We start from the raw sequence: 26,083 nt of genomic DNA on the forward strand, positions 1-26,083 counted from the left end.
GGCGCCATGGTCCTGGGGGACCAAGGCGCTGGGCGCCCTAGTCCTGAAGGACCAGGGTGCTGGGCGCCATGGTCCCACCTCCCGGGACAGCGGGGTGCAAGGAGGGATCAAGCCAGGGTGCAGAAAAATGCAGTTTTTGATGTCATGAACAAGTTTCGGGGTCTCCATCCAGGTTCAGTGTTGCATCACCATCATGAAGACCCAAATGCAGTCGAAATTGCAAGTGTCACAATTTTAGGACGATACAGTAGTATCAATCATAAACGAAATACAAAAGAAACTACAATCCTAAGCATGCATATGAAGAGAGATGTCAAACATATTAAAGAAAGCATACAAAAATAGAGGAAAGACACTAAACCCTCCCAAATGCTCTCCAAAATGCTCATAGTTGCTCCTCCCTTGTTTTTCTCCTCTCCAAGTTCTACATGAGGGTAGCCCTCAACTTTTGCACTACTATGGATGTCTTATGGAGATTCAAGATTTATGAATAATGAAGATAAAAAACTATGCAAATGCAAGCAAACTAGATATGAGAAAATACCTAATTAATTTATATTGATTTTAGCCAAAATAACAAGTTAGATATGATTTGCTCCTAAATGCTCTCTCAATTTTACTATAGATTAGATGCATACAAGATTTCTAGATTGATGGATTAAGAAGGAATGGGCTCTATTTATAGGAAAAACAAGGCAATGAATGGTTTAGATTGAGTAATCTCAACAAGGGTCAGGATTGATGGGTTTGTGATCCATGTGAGGGCTTTCAACCCAATCCCAGGATGACAAATGTCATCATGAGATGTCTTGAGAGGAGAGGGAAGAAGAATTAAATGCTTGAGATTACATGAGGGTTGCCTTGGGAGGTAAGGTTAGGCTTGAGTTGAAGGAATAAAGCCTTTATCCAATGGACAAACTCTTGTGCAAGAGTTCGTGGGGATAACCATGGTCAAAGAAATGAATGCTTGAAGAGACCCATGAGTTAAATGGGGGTTGAGTTAGAGAGAAGGTCTCTAACCATGTGGGTGAGTTGAGTTTAACCATTAATGGTTTGGAAGACTTTAGAGGTTATCTTGTTGGAGACATAAAGCATTTAATGTTTTTCAAAGACTTTGGAGGCTTTGAGAAGTGACTTCAAATTTTTTAGGAATGTGACAATAATTAGGGGATGGGTTTAGGCTAATTAGGAATGGTTTAGAAGAATCTAGAATGGGTTTAGGATGCAAGTGGTTTGGCGAGTGAGGGAAAATAAGATTTTAATTAAAATAAAATTACTTTATTTCAACAAAATAGGTGCAACTTGCATTTGTAGGAGAATGCAAGTTTGGGGGGGGGGGGGGTAGTTTAGGGATTTAAATAAATATTTTATTATTTATTTAAAATAGGAAAGGGGGTTAAATTAACTAAATGTGTTTTATTCATTTAATTGATTTAGAGTGTGGCTTAATGAATTAATTTAAATAAATTGAATAATTTATTTAATTAATAGGAGAAGAGTTTGAGGATGAATTAATTAAATATTAATTTAGTTAACTAATGACTGATGGTTAAATAATCAAACAAATACCAAATATTCATTTAATTAAGTGGACAGATTTATGTGTCTACATTTGCTCCTCTTTGAGACGGTGTGGTTTATCACGTCATTTCAAAGAAAGAAAGATAGGTATGAGAAATATGCCCCATAAATGTCAATTTAGTGGTTGGTATCCCCCCTTGAGAGATGGGCCAGAAAATTTCAAAAAATCGAGCGATCTCTCGAAGAAGAGAAAGAATCGGAGGGGAGGTAGAATAGAATAATTTAGAAATAATGGTGAAAGAATGAAAGAAAACGGAGCGAATACAAAGAAGCGGCAAGCCAATGAGTACCCTTAGGTCATGCAGGAGATTCGGTGCAAAAGTGGTGTTTGTGCTTTTGATTGATACTGTACAATTGATCAAAATTGGTTGGACAATCTGGTGCAATCAGTTAAATTGCCTTGGTTGAGTCAAAGCATGATAGTTGATGTCAGTTGTTCACTTGGATAGGATAAAGTCTGAGTAAGTGAGTCAAAGTGACCTATTGTGACTTAGATAATTGATGTGATTGCCCAATGAAGTCAAGGAATTTGAAGCAAAATACTCGTTGAGACTTAGACAATTGAAGTAATTGTTCGTTGTGATTGTGTTTGATTGGTTGATCAATTGATAGTGTTTGCATTGTAGGTTGTTTGTAGTGTTTGTGGGACTTAGCGTGCCTATTGAGACTAGGCAATTGATATAAATGCCTATTGTAGTCTAGGATGGCTATAATTGATTACCTATTGAGACCCGAAGATACTTGATCAAAAAGTATCTATTAATTTTTTAGGTGTGTGTGAGTTGATGTACCTATGTAGATAGAGTAACTTGCGTTGCTTACAAGATGATCTAGGATGGGAAGCGCAGCCCCTCCTATTAGAGACGGACGGTGATGAATGTGGCTTGATTGGGTTGATGGGGCACAATGCAGGGTATGCAATTAAGATGATGACCTAGATAGGGAGGGTGAGGGGGGTTCAATGTTAGATAGAAGGTATGGAGGACCTAGGACCCATTCCAATGTAAGAGGAGAAAAATAAAGTATCCATTGTCATGACTATGTATGAAAGATATGCAATGATATGGATGTATGGATGGATCGAATGCAATGGAATGCAATATATACGGATGAGATGAAATGACGATCCATAGATTATTTACAGTGCTTAATTTTCATCATCGAGCAAGGTAGTATCATTCTTGGCTAAGGTAGTAGGAACCAAGTTTGAACATTTCACCTGTAAACAAGCATCGTAGACAAGCAAAGTTCCCCTCCATTCTAGTTCATGTGCAATTGGTTGAGGTATACGTTGTAGTCAGTAAGCCATAATGATCTATGACTGTATTTTGCATAGGATCACATAGCTTAGTGAACTTCCCAAGTAGACACCATTAGTGCATGCCCCAGAACTTCATTGGAACAATCCGCAGACAACAAACAAAAAAGATATTAGGAACCCTCCCGGCTACTCTAATCACTTGTGAATATCTTGGAGTAGCGTAGGAACTTGATATGAATAAATAAACCGACCAAGTGCTTAATAGCTTAAACAGAATTTTCTTGTCAAAGAAAATGTTACCATGTCTTTGTCTTGTAAGGAAGGATGCATCCTTATGAAGATGATTGTGTACAAATGTTTTTGATTGGTTGGTTGATTTGAGAGGTGGTCATCGTTTGAGTAGCTCAAAATTCTTGTTTGGTGTCTATTGTGATATGTGTGTGTACAAGGAATAATATGCATTGCAATGTTTTTTATTGATTTTTGACATTTTATCATGTTTTTGGATTTTGTGAGTGTTTTTGGTATTTTCTGAGTTTTTACGAATGTTTTTGGTATTATTTCCAGCCAATTTTGAATGAGGAACTCAATGAATCATAAGTAATGGAGAATCCACTTCCATCAGTAGGTTGAAGAGTATTTCCCCCTGTCGTGGTTGTGAAGGGTGATACCTACAGCTGCAACACAAACACTCAATAGATCATTACAAGCATGGTTAGCAAATTTAAAGCAAAGAAAAATAATCCATGACAAAGCAATCTATCGCCTCCTAAGCAATGCGAGTGTGGATTTTCTCTCAGATCTGGATAAGCAATTCTAGTGGCTTGACTACACCTAAATGGAGGATTTGAAATGATGATGATGCAATTAAACTAGAAAAGAGATTGATTAAGCTACATGATTCAACAACTATCCTAGAAAATAATCAAATTAAGGTAGATCTAAGATGCAATGGCCTATAATAACAATGCTCAAATGATATGCTAAGATGGATATGCCTATAGTAACAATGCCTAAGATGCAAATAAGATGGGATCCTTTGTGCTCCAACATGGGGGATATTTATAGGATTTCCAAGGCCAGGGGTGAGGTGGCAGGAATCAATGGTCAAGATTGAATCTGAAGATATCAAGGGTGAAATTGGAGGAGGTTGGAGAAGAGGTTGGAGGAAGAGACACTTGTCATCTCTGTGGTGATAAGTATCAAAGAGCCTTTTCTCATAAGAGGGAAAGTTTCCAAGAGAGGAGACATGTGGCCCAAAATGCCATGTGTCTCAAGGGAAGAGTATCCACACCATAGGAGGTTAGGATGAGGTTAGTTAAACCCAGGGTTAGATGGAATAGGTTAGGTTTAGGAGTGGTTAGGTTAGGTGGTTAGAAGTTAGGAGGCATGTGGGGAATTTAAATTTAAAAATTCAAATAATAGGAAAAGGCTAATTAACTTTCAAACACTCATGATTTGTTTTAATTAATTAGGAGATTTAAAGAAATGAATTCGATGGGGAGGATTAATTATTTTCAATTAATTAATCAAAGGGAACTATTGAAATGAACCTATTAAATAAATCCTTAGATTTATTAATAAGTAGATGATTGGGAGAATTTAATCAAATTTCTAATGAATTCAATTAAATTGGGAAGGAGGATTAATTAAATAATTGCTTATTCAATTAATTATCTTCAGACCATTTTTAGGTGTATACATTTTGTCCCTCTTTGAAGTGAGGTGTGATGACACGTTGATTCAAAGAATAATTTCATTTTGATGATGATATTGGTTTGATAGGATGCCTCAAAAATTGATTGATAATTTGTGGTACGATGATGCCCCCTCAGGAGAACAATTGAGATAATTGACTTTTGGAGTGGTTTGGACGATTGCGAAATTGATGTCCTGATTAGAAAGGATTTGATTCTGCAACATTGATTGGTGAAAGTGTGAGCTCTTTGCTCATGATAGTGTGGTTATTGATGATTGATGGAGCTTGATAAATTTCAACAAGTTCGATTAGTTTGATAAGATCTAGATTTAGTTTGGTTTCAGGATTGACACCTCATGTATAAGACAAAGATGATCCAAAAAGTGTCTGGTTTCAGGAACGATATATCCTATATAAGACTTGATCGGAACGTCTGGTTCCAGGAAAGATACATCATGTATAAGACATGTTAGAATAGATCAGATGCGATCGATTGATAGAATGGATAATGTTGATCAGATAAAAAGGTTGATTTGATAAAGAACTGACATTTTGTTGGTATCAGGTTGCGGGATGATTTAGATATGCTAATGTTGGTGTAAGATTGATTTAGCCTTGGATGAGATGAGCTTGTGGGATCCCATGTAAGAATGAAATGCAAGTTAAACGCCAATGCGAATATAAATGAAATGCAAAGCTACAACCAAACCAATCACTAGGTTATTGCATTTTGTCATCATTGAGCTTTTAAAAATGTGGAAAGTGAGTGCAAACATCGATGGTATAATTAAACCATGATGACCTGAGCACTGCTTTTCTGGATTTGGACATTGCAAGTTAGCACAAGCATCAAGGTATAATTAAACCAAGATGACCTAAGTGTTTCTTGCGTAAAACAGACAGTATTAACCATTGGTATATGCAAATCAGAAATGTCTTCGATGATACTCTGATGATCATGCCCTGAGACAAATTTGCACCTACTAATGATTAATTTACAAATAGCAGACAAGAAAATATCATGTTCCTTCCTTATTCCTTTAGTCAAAGACATCTTGGAGTCACTCAGAAATCATGATAGCAAAAATCAAGATAGTAAAGTTGAACCAAAGTGCTGAAAGCAGTCTCCAAAAGATCATCCGTTGAAAAATGTGCAATGTGCTTAGGCTGACGTGTGATAGCTTGATGGTTAATAATTTGATCTCACGTTCAATGTTGGATGTGCCTCAATGTTTTCTCTTGAGAAGTGTTATCTAACTATTGTTTTAATTGTTTGAGTAAGCTCAAAATGATCATAAATTTTGCCTCCATCTAGGTGTAGGATTTTGCCCCAAGCCTAGAAATAAAGTTATTATGATATACCCAATGATCCAAACCATGGCAAGAAATTAGTTGTGGTGCTTGCGTATGTATAAAGGCTTATTATGGAGATGGACAACACTGATGGAAAATGAATGCAAGCGGAAAGATGCAGGAACTAATAGATGGAAGAGCTAGCTGGCAGATAGCGATTGTTTGCTAGGTTTTCACCATCTGATTTTATTGCAGTTTTTCTCATATTATATTTTTTTTTTAATGTTTTTGGATATTCTACTTTTTCACTATTTTTGGATTTTTTTGCTTTTTCACTGTTTTTGGATTTTTTTGGTTTTATAGACATACTTCTTCAAATGCATGCTATTGATGGGTTCTTTGAGCTCATCCATGTCCTATGTTGATAGTTGATATGCTCCTGACCCAAATACTGTTGTGACCACAAACGGACCTAACCTATTTGGTTCAAACTTCCATTTATTTTCTTGATCTGCTTGGTTGCGTGGATTTTCTTTGAGTACTAGTTCTCCAACTTGAAATGCTCTTAGTTTGACCTTGTGATTGTAACTATGGCACATTCTTTATTGATATACCTTTAAATGATCAAAGGAATTTTGTCTTCATTCATGAATTAATTCTAACTCTTGCAATCTAGATATTCGTTCTTCTTCATCTAGGATAAGGCCTTTTAATGATACTTGGAGAGAAGGTATCTCCACTTTGATTGGTAGTATTTCTTTTGATCCATAAACAAGAGAGAAAGGTGTGGCACCTATTGGTGTGTGGATACTGGTATGATAGGCCCATAGAGCAGGGTTCAATTAAATATGCCAATCCTTGCCAGCATCATTCACTATCTTTTTGAGGATTTTTAGAATAGTTTTGTTTGATGCTTCTTCTTGTCCATTCCCTTGTGGATAGTAGGGTGTGGAGAATCTGTGTTGGACTTTGAATTTTTCACATAGCTCTTATACATTTTGATTCTTGAACGGTCACCCATTATTTGTGATGATGGTCATGGGTATTCCATAGCGACATATGATGTAGTTCAAGATAAATGCAGAAATTTTCTTTCCAGTGATATTGATGAGAGGTACTGCCTTATTCCATTTTGTGAAATATTCAGTAGCTACAAGGATGAATTTGTGACCATTGGATAAAGAAGGATTTATCTTTCCTACTAGATCAAGACCCCATTGGCAGAAAGGCCAAGATGTTGCCAAAGCATGAAGTTCTTGTGCAGGTGCATGAATCAAATTTCCATGGATCTGACATTGTTTGTGTTGTCTTCAAAATCTGATTCCCTTTAACATCCTCAAATTAATATGGTTTAAAGCTTGGTACAGAAGAGATATCAAAGATAAGGAAATTTTCAAGGCAACATATGACAAGGTTTTGATAGACCTTCTACACTTCGGGCTTCCTCGGAGCCCAGGTGGGTATACCTTTGTGAATTAAATTCACACTTTTGAACATAAACCCACAGCAAACCAGTCCAGAAAACCAGTGGATTTATTCACCTTGAAATCAACTGAAAACAAAGGATAGAAATTGTACTTAATCTCAGCATTTCAATCAACAAAGCATGCAATAAACAACTTCAATTAATACCAGTGCCTTATCCAAGGTCACAGAGTCATCTAAACTTCAAATAAACTCCTTAAACAACACATCTTTATACTTCCCGTCAGCTTGGTTTTTTATTAATCCTTATATATGCCTGACACATACAAGAATCCAATCATTCCAAACTAAGCTATGGTCCTCAAAATTCTAAGTTCCTCCCAAAGAAATTACTGGTATGAGTGATCTCGCGTATTTAATTTCCCTCCTAAAGAGAAAAGCTAATAAACACTTATACTAAAATTGCTTTGCAATTCCATTCAAACAAAATAACCCTGGATTATTCAGAATGAAAACAGTAAATAAATTTGTGAACAAACTTGAAGACAACACATAGCTTTACTCAAAACCGATGGCCTATATATTGATATTCAGTTCAAAGAGTATTACAATAAATTCTGATTCTCCATTAGACTTAGAAAAGCTCAGATAAATTTCTGCAGCGTTTTCTTACAAAATTTTGTGATCCCTTTTCCTATAGTCTTGGTATCCATTTATAACCACATGGATGCACAAAGCTTCGGACCTTTTGAGGAGAGTTTGTTACAAAATAAAGAAGTTACAAGCTTTTCGTAAAAGCAGTTACAAGCACTTTTCAGCCTCTGCAGTTATTTCAACTTGTTATTCTGTTGCAACCTCTTCTGTCTTTTCAAGGGCACTCTCCAACTGTTCCGGATCCTGGGTGGCATATTTAGTTGCCCACTCACCATATATTTCTTTTGTCGGCCATGAAAAATTAATCACATCATCTTTATTTTTAGTCAACCTTTTCCAAGAATTCCTCAGTTTGTTGACTTCTGAATTAAGAAAACCATAATGTGACTTAATTTTTTCTATCTCTTGTATTGTCACGACAAAGAAAGAAGTATCATCAAGATCAATGATTCCTTTGACTCTTGCTAACAATTTGGCTTCTATTTCCTTAAGCCATGTCTGCTTGTCTTTTAACTGATCCGGATTAGCAAAAACTCCTGGGAGCAACTCACAAACTTGATCAGTGTATTCCTTCTTAAGCAATTTAACCATTCTATCCACATTATCCACCTCTGTTGCCAATTGCATTAAGACCTTAGCGACATCAGAAGTGGATTTGATAATGGGATTAGCTCTTGCTTCATCACAGGATACACACATAAACTCTAGATCTTGCTCCCTAGGTCTCCATCTGTCAAAAATGGTTGTCAAAATTGCCTTATCTCTTCTCAACTCATTCCATATCTCCATAATCTTTCCCACATTGTTGTAGAGCAATGAGGCATTTATTGTCTCTGCAAAATTGGAGATTGTGGCCCTTACTTTCTCCTCATATTTCCCTGCATACAAGGCCTGAGCCTGCTTCAGGTTTTCTAGTTCTTGGGGTGTGATCTCAATCATTTGAGAGGTGGAGGGTGCCGGAGATGGTGGAAATTCAATAATAAGGCTAGTAGGCGGAGGTCTTGCAGGAGAAGAGGAAATCATCAATGTTGAAGACTCACCTTGTTGGTGCTGTCCCATCAGTTGGCTCTGCAACTTGGCAATGATGCTATCTTTGCCTCTTACCTCCTCCTTGGCGCTGTTATAGGCCTTTAAAACTATTTCCAACTTAATTTGGAGGGCCTCCTTTTCTTTGGCTTCCTTCTCCACCACTGCAACACTGAATTTTGCAGTTTCTAACACAGTACTTGCAACCTCTACTACCCCTGTACTCTGCACTCTTTTTACCATCATTCCACCAAGGTAACTTGACCCTGGGGTGTCTTTGCCTTTCTTGTTCTCATTTCTCTTGAGAGACCACATGACTAGTGCAGCATTATCCTTATTGAAGGTAACACCTTCCATGGGTTTGGTCTCTTTTCTTACTGCATCTAGCACCAGGGCATCAGCAATATCCCACTTTGGCAAGATAAGCACTCCAGCTTGTGCTACTAGATCTCTTCCCTGCTCAAGAGTGATGGTTTTGAATTCTTCCATCATCTCCTGTTTTATTTCTTCCTCCACTGAGGCTGGATCTTTATTAGGCTGCTCAGCCTTTCTTGTCTCACATCTAGCATTATATCTATCTATATGTTGTTTGCAAATGAATTGCATAAATGCTTCCGATGTGACAAAGTTGTCATCAGCTAAAAAGGCACTACTTGCCTTTCTTATCTCAGGATCCCATTCCTGGCCTTTAAGTTCAGTGGAGGTAATATCCATTTCAGCATCAATGGGCTCTTCTGGCATCCCTTCCTCTACTTCATCATAGGTGTATGCAATTTCACCTAAGCTACCCAACTGCAATAGGTGTTCAGCTGCTGCTTGCTCATCTCCTATATGGATAGGGGATTGGGATGGGGAATACAAAGGTGTGTCTGATTGCACTTCCTTCCCCACCCTTTGCCTTTTTGGGATGTCTTGGATGTCAATGACATCTTGTATCTTCCTCTTCCCTTTGGATGTAGAGGGCTCCCCTGTTGTAGGCACCAACACACTGTAACCTGATTTCTTATGCAATGTGTAATCACCAGGAGGGATTGGCTTGCTGGAAGTTGACCTGCTTAGGATCACTCTGGCCTTTTCAGGGTTGCTTTTAATCATAGCTTCCCTCTTCTCCTTTAGTGTTTGCATTACATCTTCAAAGCAAACAATCAAAAACTTTATTTTTTCTTCCAATGGGAAGAAGCTAGACAATGGGTCATAGCTAGCATCAAATTGATGCACAAAATCCAAGGCTTTCTTGTAAGCCACCCACTTTTCTTTCCTTAATTCTTGCTCATCTAAATCAAATTCTTTTCTGATGAGGTCTTCAGGAAATTGGAATTGATGAGGCCTACCTCTGCATGCTACCTTCTTCCTGAACACACCGTTGAAGAAGTCCTCTGAATCAGCACACCTAGACACTGCAGTGGATAAATGGTAAGGTTTGAGGAAATCCTCAAAACAATTCCAGCCTCCCTTTGTTATTATGAATCGGTGGGCTATGGTAGCTGCAGGGAAAATAGTCCCTTTGCCTCTGCCTGTTAACTCTGCCTCTTGTAAGCCACCAATTTGCCTAAGGATCTCCGCTATTCCCACTTTGAGAGGGACCTGGTAAGGTAACAAAAATGGAGTACCCCTGAAACCAAAAACTCTGAAAACTGTGGAGACGGGATATAAATAAATGTCGCCCCAGTTATGAACAATCTTGATGTTCTCTACGAATTCTTTTGGCCTTATGAATTCCAAAAGAACCTTGGGGATTCTTGGGTTATCAGAGCATAAGAGAGTTCTTATTTTGGATGCAAAATATTTGTCAAACTTCAAAAAACTAGCATCCTCTCTGTCCCATGACAACACAGTACTCCATAATTGTACTGGCATTTTTTCTCCTTCCTTTTCCTTAACCAGGTCTAGTCCACTAGCAAAATAATCACCACCTTTGAAGAGAAAAAGGTGCATTAAGAGTGAATACCATCCGAAAGGTCTATCCACCTTTCCATTCTTTATTCCTATCAAGCCTCCATGGACAGCATCGGCGATGAAGGAAGCATAATCAAATGTGACAGCAAGAGAAGGATTCAAAATCTGGGCAATCATTAGCAAGTAATGATTTGGCATATTTGCTTCAGCATCTTCTCCTAGGACTTGACAAAGTGCCCAATACATTCCTTTAGCCCTCAGGGTAAACATACTCAATGAGAAGGGCTCTTGTGTATTGGGTCCTACAACTGCTAACCCTCCTATTTTCACAAAAAGCTCCTTGAGAGGCCCATTCCTGAGATGACTTCTCTGTGCACTGTAAACTTGGGCTAATGATGTGAAATTTATGGGTTCCAGGAAGTTTGTGAACTCATTGTGCCCAAATGCTGTCCTTAATTCTTCACCATTAATTTCCACAAGGGTTTTCCCATTTACATCCCGGATGCATCTTGTGACTGGATCATGATTCAATGCCATTTGGGTTAGCAGGTCTGTATCTATGAGTACCCCTGGGACTACCAATTTCCCAACATCTAGTTCCCAGATACTGTTTTGAGGGGCAGGAGAATTTCTCATTCCAAATCCGACTTTAAACAACCCCAACCCGGACAGTCCCACCTGTGGGTCTCTCAGCCAATTACCCTTGTCATACAATCCTTCTCCTATCTTCAGACGAGGAGCCCTGGGCACTAACTCTTTGGCCTTTGATGCCTGATTGGTTGACAATGTCAACTGTTCTAAGAAATCATCACATACACTTCTTTCCAGATAATTAACCTTGCTAGAAAATTCCTTTTTAGGAGCCATTTTGAAGATGCAAGAAAATAAATATCACTCTAAAACAATCCTGCAATAGAAGAATTATCTTACTTAGAACACCACACAAGAATTGCTACAAAATATAAGAGAACCTGATTTTTGCTTGAAGGAAATTGCTCTGCAACTGAAACGATTTGCTCTGTATCTGAAAAAGATAACTCTGCGTCTTCTCTTCTGCAAAAATCTTTTAAAAGATATCTTCACTTGGTAGTTAGGAAATCAAATATTTGTACTCAGGGCCTTAACTGTGACATTGATTCCGCATGCTCCGGCCGTCCCTTCGAAATTGAATTCATATGAGAATTCGTATTTTTCGCTCCAACGGGTCATAACATTCCTGCAAGTGTTCCATTTTGTTCTTTCGCAACTTCAAGAAGCATAACCATCGGGCAGCTTAGTCCTGTGAAATAGCGCCAACCGTTCGATCAAAAGAAACTTGATCGAGCGTTAGATTAACTGACGGCTTTGGCCTTTTTCTGGGTCCCACTTTTTTATTGGCTACATAATACCACGTGGCGTCGAACCATTGGCCTTGAAATTCCCTTCGCACTCCACATTATAATGGCCGCGTGTCTTTCCTTTTATACTGACGTTTCCACCTTGGCGGGCCCACACTTTTTCTTAGACCACGTCATCATCATGACACGTGGACAGTTCTCGTTCATTCTCGCTATTTCGCGGGTGTAAAGAGTGAGCATCTTACCCTTGCAAAATAGCACCGATCATCGGATCATCTATGAAGTTGATCGGCATTTAATCCTTTGAAAAGGCTCTCAGGAATGGTGGGCCCGCTGACTCGTCACAAACACCTGGCATCCAGTCACCTGCGATGCTGATTTGTCACTCTGCCATTCGCCAGAAGGAAACCATGGGGGCCCCACTTTCATCTCAATGGCCCTATAGTCCACATCATCATCATGACATGTGGATGGTTCTCGTTCATTCTCACTATTTCGCGGGCCTAAAGAGTGAGCATCTTACCCTTGCGAAATAGCGTCGACCATCGGATCATCTCTGAAGTTGATCGGCATTTAATCCTTTGAAAAGGCTCTCAGGAATGGTGGGCCCGCTGACTCGTCACAAACACCTGGCATCCAGTCACCTGCGGCGCTGATTTGTCGCTCTGTCATTCACCAGAAGGAAACCATGGGGGCCCCACTTTCGTCTCAACAGCCCTATAGTCCAGGTCATCATCATGACACGTGGACGGTTCTCGTTCATTCTCGTTATTTCGCGGGTGTAAAGAGTGAGCATCTTACCCTTGCGAAATAGCGTCGACCGTCGGATCATCTTTGAAGTTGATCGGCATTTAATCCTTTGAAAAGGCTCTCAGGAATGGTGGGCCCGCTGACTTGTCACGAACACCTGGCATCCAGTCACCTGTGGCACTGATTTGTCGCTCTGTCATTCACCAGAAGGAAACCACATGGCTCCAGGTGTTGTTAACAGATGTACCCGCCAGGTCATATCCACCTGCGGCCTGACTCACCTCTAGGGCCCGCCTTTTAACCTTCAACCTGGATCTACTGATTGTTGTGATTTGTGCCACGTTCCACCACTTTACTCACTGCTAACAACCAGCTGGATCATCTATGTGGCATGCCATGTGGTTTTCGCTATTTCGCGGGGTATAAACTATGCGCAACTTCGCCTAGCGAAATAGCGCGAGCCGTAGATCCATCCGCGAGATGCACATTAGTTACTGAGCCCGACAACTTTAGAAGAAAAGCATATAAGGCATAAATTTTTTCAAATAATCTACGTAACCGCCTAGGCAAATAACAAGGGGGAACACTTCCTACGACCCCACGACCCATAACTTAAGTGAATAAAGTAACGACAGATTAGAAACCAGAGGGTTTAAAACAAATAAGATAGGATCTAAAAATCAAAAACCCTTAAACCCTTAAGGTCTAGAACAAAGCTGAAGCACTTGGAATTACACCCTATTCAAAAAATTCAATATACCATAGCCAATCATGGGAAAAGAAAAAACCCAATTTTAAACAGTGATAACAGTTTGCATGTTTTAGCTATTTAAAAAGAATCTTGTTCCATAGTTGGCCAATAATAACCCAAACATATGAGTTTTTTTGAAAGGGTAAGACCACTTGAATGAGTGCCACAAATGTCGTTATGGACTTCATTTAAGGCCTTCTTAGATTCTTCTTATTTGAGACATCTTAAAGAGTACCATCCAGACCTCATTTAAATAGGGTATCTGCGACAAGAGTATAATGGGAGGATTGGCGAATAAAGTTTATCTTTTGATTCTTTGATAAGTCTGGAGGGAGGATATTATCTTTCAGGTATGTGTAAGTTTGGCCATAGCGGGAGGAATCATGCCCAACAAGGTGACAAATAGTTTGGGAACTAGGACAATTATAAGAAGGGTAAAACAACTCTTCCACCAGGAATTCATAATGTTCTTGATTTTTATTTGTCTGAAGGAAAGAAGCAAGTGTTGCCATGGCATCTGCTGCTTTGTTGTCATTCCTTGGAATTTGCTGAAAAGTTATGTCTACATAATATTTCTTGACATCATCAATCATCTTCTTATAAGGCATTAACTTTTCATCCTTTGTTTGGCAATCATCATTAATTTGATTGATGATGAGCTGAGAGTCTCCAAAGACTTGAAGTTGTGTAATGTTCCATTCTATAGCCATTTTGATACCCGTAACCAAAGCTTCATGTTTTTTTGTATTGTTGGTGCATGGAAAGCTCAATTTGTATGCTTTTGGAATTGTATGACCTTGTGGTGTGATGAATAGAATGCATGCTCCTGATCCATGTTGTGTATATGAACCATCAAAGTATAATTGTCATGTGTTTGTGGTGACCGTTAGGATATCAGCATCAAGAAACTCAATCTGTAAAGGATGATCATCTTACAATGGTGCCTCTGCTAGCTAGTCTGTAATGACTTGTCCTTTTATAGATTTTCTTTCAACATACTCAATATCATGTAGGTCCCGAAGACAACTGAGAGGGGGGGGTGAATCAGTTGTCAAATAAATTCAAACCAAAATCTTATTAACCAACTTAATGCTTAATACCGGTAAGACAGTTAAGTATGCCGGTAAATAGTGTTAATAGAAAATTGCTATACCGGTAAGAATTAATACATGAAACATAAGCACAAAGTCATCCACAACACATGACACTAATATTTGTACGTGGAAACCCTATAAGGGGAAAAACCACGGTGGGAAACCTTACCCACAATCAGATGATACTACTGCAGATAGTAAGTGTACAAAGAGGGGTCTGCACATGCAGAAAGGCCAACAGCCTAGAGCTCACTGCTCAATCACAAATGGGAGTCACACTAACTACAGTTGGATGGTTAAATCCAATAAGAATGTACTGCACAAAATAGCATCTTCATATGCTGGATTCAATACTGGTGTAATGCTGATATGCTTCTACAAAAACCTAACTTCACCTTTGAATGATGTCTTCGTGTATACCTCTGCTTGATCTCGCATATACCTTCACATAATTCTTTTTCGCATTCCACACTTGATCTTACAAATAAGATCTTACATTTATATCATACCCTAGGACCAATTTTAGTAGGTCGGCTCTACAAGATATTACAATAAAAACATTTTACAAACAATACAATATCCGATGTAATAACCGATTGAACATGTCGGCTTAATGCATTTACAACAATAATAAATCATCTCCATAGCGTGCCATGCTAATCTAGAAAAGATAAACCTGCCAGTGTAACCCTAGATAACCTGGACCTATTTGCCGGTAAAAGGAAATATGCAAATAAGAATATACCAATGATTATTACTTCAAAATAAAGTGTCCACATGATGTCTTCGACATTACCAAGTGTCTTCCATGTCATTGCAGGTACCAGTGAACATTATATCCTACCGGTTAACCATATACCGGTAACTGTTTGCACAGTTTACTGTTTCCCGGTGAATGTTGTTGGATCTCCAAAGTAGGTGTATTTAGTAGGTGTTGACATGAATGACAAAACCATAGCAAAATACCAACATATCAAACTCGCTTAGAATCATGATCCATTTTTCTAGTCATCCTGTTAATGTTGCCTTGTTGAGCAAATACTTCAATGGATCGATTTTAGCAATCAACTTGATGGAGTGAGATAGTAGATAGTTTCGTAATTTTTTAGAAGCAAAACCTACTGCCAAGCATGCTTTTTCTATTGGTGAATAGGTGATCTTGTATCCTACTAATGTTCTATTGATGTAGTACATAGCTCGTTCCTTTTCTTCATTTTCTTGTTGTGCAAGAATAACTCCTAATGATGCTTCGGTGGTTGATACATAAAGTAACAACGGCTTTCATGGAATTGGTGACATTAGGATAGGTGGTTGCATGAGATAGGCCTTGATCTTATTGAATGCATCCTCACATTGATGGTCCGATCTGAAATTAACATTTTTATGCAAGAGATGAGTAAATGGTTGGCATTTATCGAGTAGTTGAGCAACAAATCTTCTGATTGACTGGAGTCTTCCCTGGAGGGATCTGAGTTGACTGATATTCTAGGGAGATGCCATTTCCATGATTGATTTGACCTTAGCTGGATCCACTTTGATACCTCTAGCTGAAACAATGTATCCCGATAGCTTGTCGGAAGTGACACCAAAGGCACATTTCTTAGGGTTTATCTGTAGCTTGTATTGTTCCAACCAATCAAAGATCATTTCTAGTATCCCTATATGTACTTCTTTATTGTAGGATTTGGCCAATATGTCATCCACATAGTCTTCCATGAATGTATGCATCATGTCATGGAATATAGTTGTCATAGTTCTTTGATATGTAGCACCTACATTCTTTAATCCAAAAGGCATGATGTTCCATCAGAAAGTATCCCATGGACATGTGAAAGCTATATTTTCTTTATCTTTGAGTATTATTTTAATCTGATTGTATCTGGAGAAACCATCCATTAGAGAAAACATGGAGTGTCCAGCAGTTAGATCTACAATGATGTCAATGTTAGGCAAAGGAAAGTCATCCTTTGGACATGCATTATTAAGATCTATGAAGTCTGTGCATATTCTGATACTTTTATTTTGTTTGGACATAGGAACAATGTTTGATACCCATTGAGGATAGGTGATGGGTCTGATGAATCCGACATCCAGTAATTTCTTTAGTTCTACTTTGACTAGAAGAGCAATATGAGGATGCATCTTCTGTAATTTCTATTTAACTGGTTTGGCTCCTGGACTGACATTTAAGTGATGCATAATAAGCTCTTGATCCAACCCTAGCATGTCTTCATATGACTAGGCAAAATTGATTTGTCGTTGTTTGAATAATTCCATATATTGTTGCATTTCTTCTTCTGATAGAAAAGTTGTTGGATGTAGGATCTTTGGTTCCTCTGTTGTCCCAATGTTAACTTCCTTTGTTGGTTCGATCAAAATGGATGACCTTTCTTGATAGTGCGTAGGTAAAGTGTCAAATCTCCCATCTTCTAGTGCCTTGAGGAGGTTTTCACTGTTAGATGCGTCCTTTCTTTTTACTTTTTCCTGATCTAATGTTGCCAATAAATGGTTTTCAGCATTAGACCTGGTATTCTTTTCTTTATTTTCACTTTTGCGACTAGGAGATTTGGCACCCACTTGACTGGAAGATGCGTTGTTGAAATTCCTAGTGAAATTTGTTGTTGGTTCGATGGCATTAAGGTATACAGATATGGCATGGTCATTAGGAAAGGTATCAATGGTAGTATATCTTTCATTTTCCCAATCAATAAGTTCAGGGTGGAGTAGAGGTAAGGGGTCATCAAGTTGAGATTTTTTGAGGTTATCAAGGGTCATGATAGATGTGTCAAAGTTTTTGATATGTATGGTAATGTCTAGAATAGTACTCTCATCAGAATGGCCTCATGGAAGGAGCTCCTAATCGCCCTCTATTAAGTCCAAGTCAGAAAAATGTGATTCTAATTCAAGTGGGCTAGTTCATGACGTTTGTCTTGCATACATGTGAACTACATCAACTCCTACTTCTTCTTCAAAGCAATTTTCTTCAGCTGATTCTTCAAAGTGATAGGAATCCCATTCCCATTCATTAGAATCAATCTCACTTGCAGCTTGTAATCTACATATTTGTTTATACAGTGTGTGATTTGTTTCTTCTGATTTTCTTGCTATATCTTTTCTTCTTTCATATTCAGCTTCTTCTAGACTGAGATTGAGTTATGTCAACCTTGCTATGAGCTCTTCTTGACGTGTATTAGCTTTTTTCTTGTTTTGATTAAGAGTTAATGCTGCTTGGGAATATTCCTCTTGTTGTTGGCTAGAAAATGTGTCTTCTGGTAGAGTAACTTGTCCATACCCTAAGCCTGCTTTGTCTGTAGCCTGCTAAGTGTGAGGTTAGATAGGTTCTGAGATGCCTTCTTTTCATTTTCCTATAGGACCTGTTCTAGCATATCCCATTTTTTGAATAATGTTAAATCCTTTTCCATATTGTGGTATAGGTATTTTGACATTGTTCATCTTTTGTTGTACTTCTTCATCTTTGTATAGCCACTGTAGCACATCTTTGTCTTTTGTTTCCTCTGACAAGGTCCCAGCACTAACAAATGCCCCATCAAATATTGGAAAATGTCTCACAATTGGTTTTTGTTTAGATTTTGATGGTTTTCCATAGGATTTAGGAGAGAGTGGTAATTGGGATATTGAATATTCTCCATTCCATCAATCTCTTAGCTGCATTTTTTTTCCATACTCGACAAATTTGAGGCAAATGATTTTTCTTTGGATTGTGTGTTTGAAGATGATGCCTCCCTATTATGAGGAACAATGACCTCTTGAGCTGGTTTGAGATTACTGCAGTATTGAAATGGATTTGAATCTGCTGAGATCGTGATTTCCTGTCCATTGTAGGGAAATTTTAGGCATTTATGATATGTTGATGGTACAGCTTGTATGTCATGAATCCAAGGTCTTCCCAAGAGTATGTTATATGATAAGTCCAAGTGTAGAACTTGGTAGGTCATGTCTTTCTGCAAAGGTCCCACTCTGATGGGTAATATCACTACTCCTTTAGAGGAACGCTCTTCTTCATCATATGCTTTGATGGTGATCTTTTTTCGGGGATCAACTGCATCTTCTGAATAACCTAGGGCACAGACAAGACTCAATGAGAAAATGTTTAAGCCAGCTCCTCCATCTATTAGGACACGTTTAACTCGCGTCTTATGAATGAGAACTTTGACATGCAAGGGAGAATTATGGGGATGTTGCAAGGACAAGTCATCTTCTTCGATGAAGGATAAGTAGTGAGGGGTTGTGAGGTGTCCCACCATGGTTTGGAATTGATCTATATCAAGATCTTTAGACACTGTTGTATCAACTAATGCTCGTTCAAAATGTGCAGGTGAAATCTTTAAAAGTTCTAAGATGGATATTTGGGCGAGCATTTTCTGTAATTGATCCACTAGACTATATTGTTTTGTAGTGGATGACATGTTAGTGGTAGAACCTGGCAAAACAATTTTAGCTTTGCTTCTTGTAATAGCATGAGCAAGTTCTTGTTGTTGCTTTTCTTTAACCACAATCACATTTACCACATTATCATATGTATGAGTGTAGTTTACCTTCGCTTTACCCTTACCATTATGTGTTGTCGATGATTCACCTTTCTCATAGTCTGGAAGTGGAGTTTTAAAAGTTGTATGAGATTTGTTTTCCGTACGTCCATCTAGTGTTATTACTCCATTATCAATCAAATCTTGGATGACATGTTTCAACCGTTGACAGTTATCTGTGTGATGTCCTTTGTTTTGATGGAAATCACAATAATGGTTATCGTTCCACCAAGCGGGTTTCACTTGAGGTTTGTACTTCCTTCCTTCTGGCAAAGTAATAAATTTGTTTGTGAGAAGGTTTTTTAATCCAAGGGGTTCACCAATGTTTGTAAATTGCCTTCGAAAGAAATTTTTGATAGTTTCTTTTTGGTGATTGTTGTTTTGTTGAGCCGCTATTGAGTGATTGGATAAATTGAAAATTGGTTATTTTGGTTTTACATTGTTGTTATCCACTCACCGTTCTTTATCATGGTTTCGTCCATTCTGATTCCATTATCAATCATCTTTCCAAAAATTTGATGTCCTTGCATTTTTAGATGATAACTCATTTGATCATTAAGGTTGTCAATGAATATGTCCATTTTTTCATACTTTCACATTGTACGAGGATATCATGAAGCTAACCGTCTCCATCTCTGTAAAAATGTCATGAAAGGTTCTCCACTCTTTTGTTTGGCATTACATAGGTCTCGCATTGTTATTTCATGTTGTATGTTGTAACACTATTGTGAAACAAACTTATCCACCAATTTTGAGAATAATTTTATTCTAGGTAGAAGTTTGGAGAACCATTCCATAGCTAGTCCAGTTAAGCTTTTTGGAAATAATCTCATCAAGTAAGTATCCTCATGTGCAAACTCCATACTCATTGTGCAAAATTCTCGTATATGATCCTAGGGATCAGTGCTTCCATCATATTTTTTCGTATCTAGGAGTTTCAAAACCTATAGGAAATGGTATCATGTTTAGATTCCTGTCAAATAGATAAGGACAGATTTCTTGAAGTGAGTATCTTCTAACATTTCCTCTCTGCATATCTTGAATTTGTGTTTGTAGTGTTTATATTGTTTGTAGTGTTTGAATTTATTGTGTGAGAGTTGTGATAGGATTATCAATGTGATTTGTTCTTTTATAACCATGATTTTGCATTCTAGGAGGATCTTGATCTCTTCTTGTATCATCTCTACCCCTTCTTGTATCCTCATTGGATTGAATGTTATTTAGAATTTCTGCGTCATCCCTTTTGGGAATGTAAGTTTCCTCATTGGTTCTGGTGTTACTAGGAATTGACGTGTCATTAATTTTGAGACCAAAGATATCCTCATATTGTTAGTTATTAAGGGGGGATCAATTCTCTTTTGTGTCAATTTGTTCACATCAAAATCTTGGGGGATTTTAGCACCAGATTTTGCTAACATTAGGAAATATCTTTCTTTTTCTCCCTCCAATATTTTCTTCATAAATTTATCGAATTGAGGATCTTTTTGATGTCTCTGACATTGTTCTGTTATTTCCTCTTCAACTTGTATTCCATCTTCGTGTTCCATGTTTCTATAATCTTCAATTATTTCAAACGTTTCTATTTTTGTTTCTGCAATCTTTCGCCTCTGAGCCCTAGTTAAAACGGGCATACATGTGTGTCAGATATTGTGCTAGGATTCGATTGTCCAAAAGTTGTTTTGATAAGTGATCAAATGTCAAGGTAGATATGATAGAGTGATATGACATGAAAAGAGCATTCAAGCATTTAAAAGTTTACAAGTTTTTTGATCTTCAGTTTTGGAGTACAATGATGATTTTGATAAAAACCAAGTCCAATAGGAATGATATATCCTACGCTGTGGGACAAGGTTATCCTGACCAAACGTTGTAGTTTCGTATAGAGGATGATAGATCCTGATGAGAAACTGTTTGAGTGATTAGTTTACCAAGGAGTGTGATAATGCACTTAGAGATGTTTAAATCTTGAACTTGTTGCGGGTGACTACTTGAAAATCATGAGGTGTCTATTTCTAGAATCCAATTTGATAGATGATAACTTGACCAAGCGTACCAAGAAGACAATCTAAGCACAAAGTGACAAATATCAAGTGTTTAGGCTCATTGTAAACTGACTAAGAAAATATGATAGATCTGAAAAAGGCATGCAAGAAGACAGTTCTGGATAGACAGAGACATAAATTCGTACAACACCTTGTCTAGTTCTGAACGATAATTTAGACAGGCTCATACGACAAACCAGAAATTTCGCATGACAAATGCACCAACTCGTACGAGCTTTCTCATAGTTCCAGACAAAAAATGAAGACAGAAAATTCTCTGCTAAGGTGACTCGTATGACAATTCTCACTGGGCCAGACGATGAAAGATGACAAAATTTTCTACTAAATTGGCTTGTACGATAATTCTCACTGGATCGGACAATAAACTAGATGCTTCGTATGACAAACCAACAAACTCATACGACAGAGGACAGAACAGTGACAAAAACTTTGTTTGGATAGATTTTTTATCAAAGAAGTTTGATGTTTTGCTTCTGTTTTCCAATTTTTTAGATGTTTGATTTTTTGTTTTAGGGACGAAGACACAAAAAACACGTGATATGATAAGTGACCTTAAGCACAATACGCTACCTAAGGAAGTTGGCTAAGAGAGAAAACCTTTGCTTGCAAACTTAGGTACACACCCAATAGCTAATTAGAATACGGCCGCTGAGTCTCACGCAATGGATTCTCAACACTGTATTATCTAACTCCAAACGCTAATGGGGGCATGATATGGCAAGTGCCTTGGGAGAGTTACTATCTCTCTTGCACAAAGATTATCCCCCTTTTGGAGGTGAATCAAGTAGCTTCTAATCTTAATTGGAACTAGTCAGGGATCCGTTCAGTGTGTCGGGGTATAAACTCAATTAAGAGGTCTCCCAACCTTGAAAACCAAGGTTTGATATACCCAAAGGTATGAAGGAGAGTTATTCCTGAGCACTGTCGTTGACTTGATTTTCATCAAATCATGTTTATTTTATAGTGGATTGGGTACTTGGCGCTAGCTGTTCCTACTTGGGTCTTTCCCCTCTCACCGTCCTTAATAGCTTTGGCCTTATAGGCTCCTCAGGAGGGCAGGCCCGCTAAAGATATGCACTATTGAAAGCAAAAGATGAGTCTCGCTTTCTAATCACCTAAGAAAGGTGAGAGCATACTCGCCTATCATTAAAACACATAAGACATGTTTGTTCATTTCCCTTAGCAAAATAAGTGTGCCTAAAAAAACTTAAGGAATACACCAAGTTTGGTTGAGTTCTTTTAGGCAACCTGCAAGACAGATACATTAGTAATCAATGTTGTTTTTATGAAATGAATCTTTGACAAGCGTAATCTTCAACAAATTGTCTTGCAAAAACTAGTTAGGTTGTCAAAAAACTCACAAATAGACCAGGGTTAGCATTAGTAATAATCAAATTGAAGCATGAAAACCCTAAAATGCAATCTATTTTGAAAACACAGAAGCAGAATTTCGTACAACAATATTTACCTGTTCGTACGAGTATCCTTCTGTGATCGTACGAGTGCAAAATGGAGCTCATACGAGTATTCGATATCCTTAAAAGCTCGTACAAGTATTATAGAATGCTCATCTAAGTACACAAAGGAACTTGTACGAGGCTGAAAAGGAACTCGTATGAGATTTTGAATCAGACCTAGCCAAAAATGAAGCTTTGATGATGCTTAAGAGGTCAAAAATAAGATTTTCAGTGCCAAAATGTTATGGTTGTGAAGGGTGATACATGCAGCTGCAAAACAAACACTCAATAGACCATTACAAGCATGGATAGCAAATTTAAAGAAAAGAAAAATAAACCATGACAAAGTGATCTATCGCCTCCTAAGAGATGTGAGTGTGGATTTGCTCTCAGATCTGGATAAGCACTTCCAGTGACTTGACTACACCTAGATGGAGGATTTGAAATGATTATGATGCAATTAAGATAGAAAAGAGATTGATTAAGCTACATGATTCAACAATTATGCTATAAAATAATCAAATTAAGCTAGATCTAAGATGCAATGGCCTATAATAACAATGCTCAAATGATATGCTAAGATGGATATGCCTATAGTAATAATGCCTAAGATGCAAATGAGATGGGATCCTTTGTGCTCCAACATGGGGGATATTTATAGGATTTCCAAGGCCATGGGTGAGGTGGCAGGAATCAACGGTCAAGATTGAGTCTGAAGATATCAAGGGTGAAATTGGAGGAGGTTGGAGAAGAGGCTGGAGGAAGGGACACCTGTCATCTTTGTGGTGACAAGTGTCAAAGAGCCTTTTCTCATGAGAGGGCAAGTGTCCAAGAGAGGAGACATGTGGCCCAAAATGCCATGTGTCTCAAGGGAAGAGTATCCACACCATAGGAGATTAGGATAAGGAGGTTAGGATGGGTTAGTTAGACCCAGGGTTAGATGGAATAGGTTAGGTTTAGGAGTGGTTAGGTTAGGTGGTTAGAAGTTAGGAGGCATGTGGGGAATTTGAATTTAAAAATTCAAATAATAGGAAAAGGCTAATTAACTTTCAACAACTCATAAATTGATTTGTTTTAATTAATTAGGAGATTTGAAGAAATGAATTTGATGGGGAGGGTTAATTAATTTGAATTAATTAATCAAAGAGACCTATTGAAATGAACCCATTAAATAAATCCTCAGATTTATTAATAAGTAGATGAGTGGGAGAATTTAATCAAATTGCTAATGAATTCAATTAAATTGGGAAGGGGGATTAATTAAATAATTGCTTATTCAATTAATTATCTTCAGACCATTTTTAGGTGTATACACCCCCAGTTTAATTGTTTCTCTGAAAGCGGGATGCAGAACACATGAAGTAATAACCCTATTGCAGATCACTAACAAGCCATGGTTTGAATGATAGATGAATGGATGCAATGGATGTGATCGCAACAATTTTTAAAGACAACGGAGCCATAGCCTTTATGAGTGGTGCCTATTTGCCAGTTTTTCACCATTGTACTTGCCCAAGGTGCCACCGTAGTGGTTTTCGTCATTTCGATGTATGATTTTTCTTTACTATTTTCTTGATTTTTTTGTATTTTCTTCATGACATTTTTCTGAATGTTTTTTATATTTTATTATATATTGAAGGAGCCCGATGCTCTACACAGTTTATGAATGAAACAGTTTGAGGTGCATGTTATTGATTGGATCTGCTATTGGTTCTTCTTCTGAAGTTGCCAACTGATATGCCCCAGACCCAAATACAGCAGTGATAACATATGGACCCAACCAGTTGGATTCAAACTTGCCCTGATGTTCTCTGTTTGGTTGGTTGCGAGGATTCTCCCTAAGAACAAGATCACCTACCTCAAATGTGCATGATTTGACCCTATGATTGTAGCTTCTGCTCATGCATTGTTGATAGGCTTTGAGGTGGTTGTATGCAGCTTGTCATCGTTCATCAAGCAGTTCCAAGTCCTAGAGATGTGAGACTGGATATGTTTCATCATTTATCAGATTATGCAAAGAGACCCATAGAGATGGTATTTCAACCTCAATAGGAAAAATGGCATCTGCTCCATAAACCAGTGAGTAGGGAGTTGCACCTGTAGGAGTTCGAATGCTAGTTTGATACGCCCATAGTGTTGGATTTAAGTGAATGTGCCAATCATGACCAGCATCATTGACTGTCTTTTTAAGGATCTTGAATATGTTCTTGTTTGATGCTTCGGCTTGACCATTGCCTTGTGTGTAATAGGGGTGGAAAAATGATGTTGGATGTGAAACTTCTCACAGAGCTCATGGACATCCTGATTTTTGAAAGGAAGCCCATTATTTGTGATGATGGACATGGGTACACCATACCACTAGATGATGTAATTAAGGATGAATGAGGTGATATGCTTGTCGGTGACTTGGGTAAGTGGAATGGCTTCGATCCACTTTGTGAATTATTTGGTGGCGGTAATGATAAACTTATGGTCGTTGGATGAAGATGGATGGATTTTACCCATAAGGTCAAGGCCATGTTGTTGTGATTGGTTGAAATTTTTGTGCTGGTGCATGTATCAGGTCTCCGTGAACTTGGCACTTCTTGCATTTTCTGACAAAATAATAGGAGTCTTTTTCCATGAATGGCCAATGGTATCTTGCGCGCACGATCTTCTTTTCTAATGAAGGACCGCTTGAGTGAGTCCCACAAATTCCTTCATGTACCTCTTCCAAGGCCTTTGTTATATCATCTTGTTTTAGACATCGAAGGAGAGTACCATCAAGACTTTGCTTGTATAGGGTGTCGACAATTATGGTGTATCGAGCGATTTGGCGGATGAAGGTTTTTTGTTGGTTATTGGATTGGTTGGGAGGAAGTGTATGATCATGGAGGTAAGTGAAGAATTCACTGTACCATGGGGATTCCAAACCGACAAGGCAACATATCATTTCAGTTTCAGGGATATCATACGTGGGGATCCAAAGCTATTCTACCAAGAACTCGTAGCGTGTTGAATTTTACAAAAGATCCAGGAGAGATGCAATTCTAGCCATTGCGTTGGCAGCTCAATTCTAATCTCTAGGTACTTGCTCAAATGTGATAGTTGTAAATGATTCTTTATAACTATCCACCATCCTTTTATATGGCATGAGCTTATCATCCTTGGTTTGGTATTCATCGGTGACTTGTTGTATGACTAACTGAGAATCTCTATATACTTGTAGCTCTTTTAGATGCCATTGTATAGCCAATCTGAGTCCTGTGA

Source organism: Cryptomeria japonica, chromosome 9 (assembly GCF_030272615.1).
Source record: "Cryptomeria japonica chromosome 9, Sugi_1.0, whole genome shotgun sequence".
Lineage (NCBI taxonomy): Eukaryota > Viridiplantae > Streptophyta > Pinopsida > Cupressales > Cupressaceae > Cryptomeria > Cryptomeria japonica.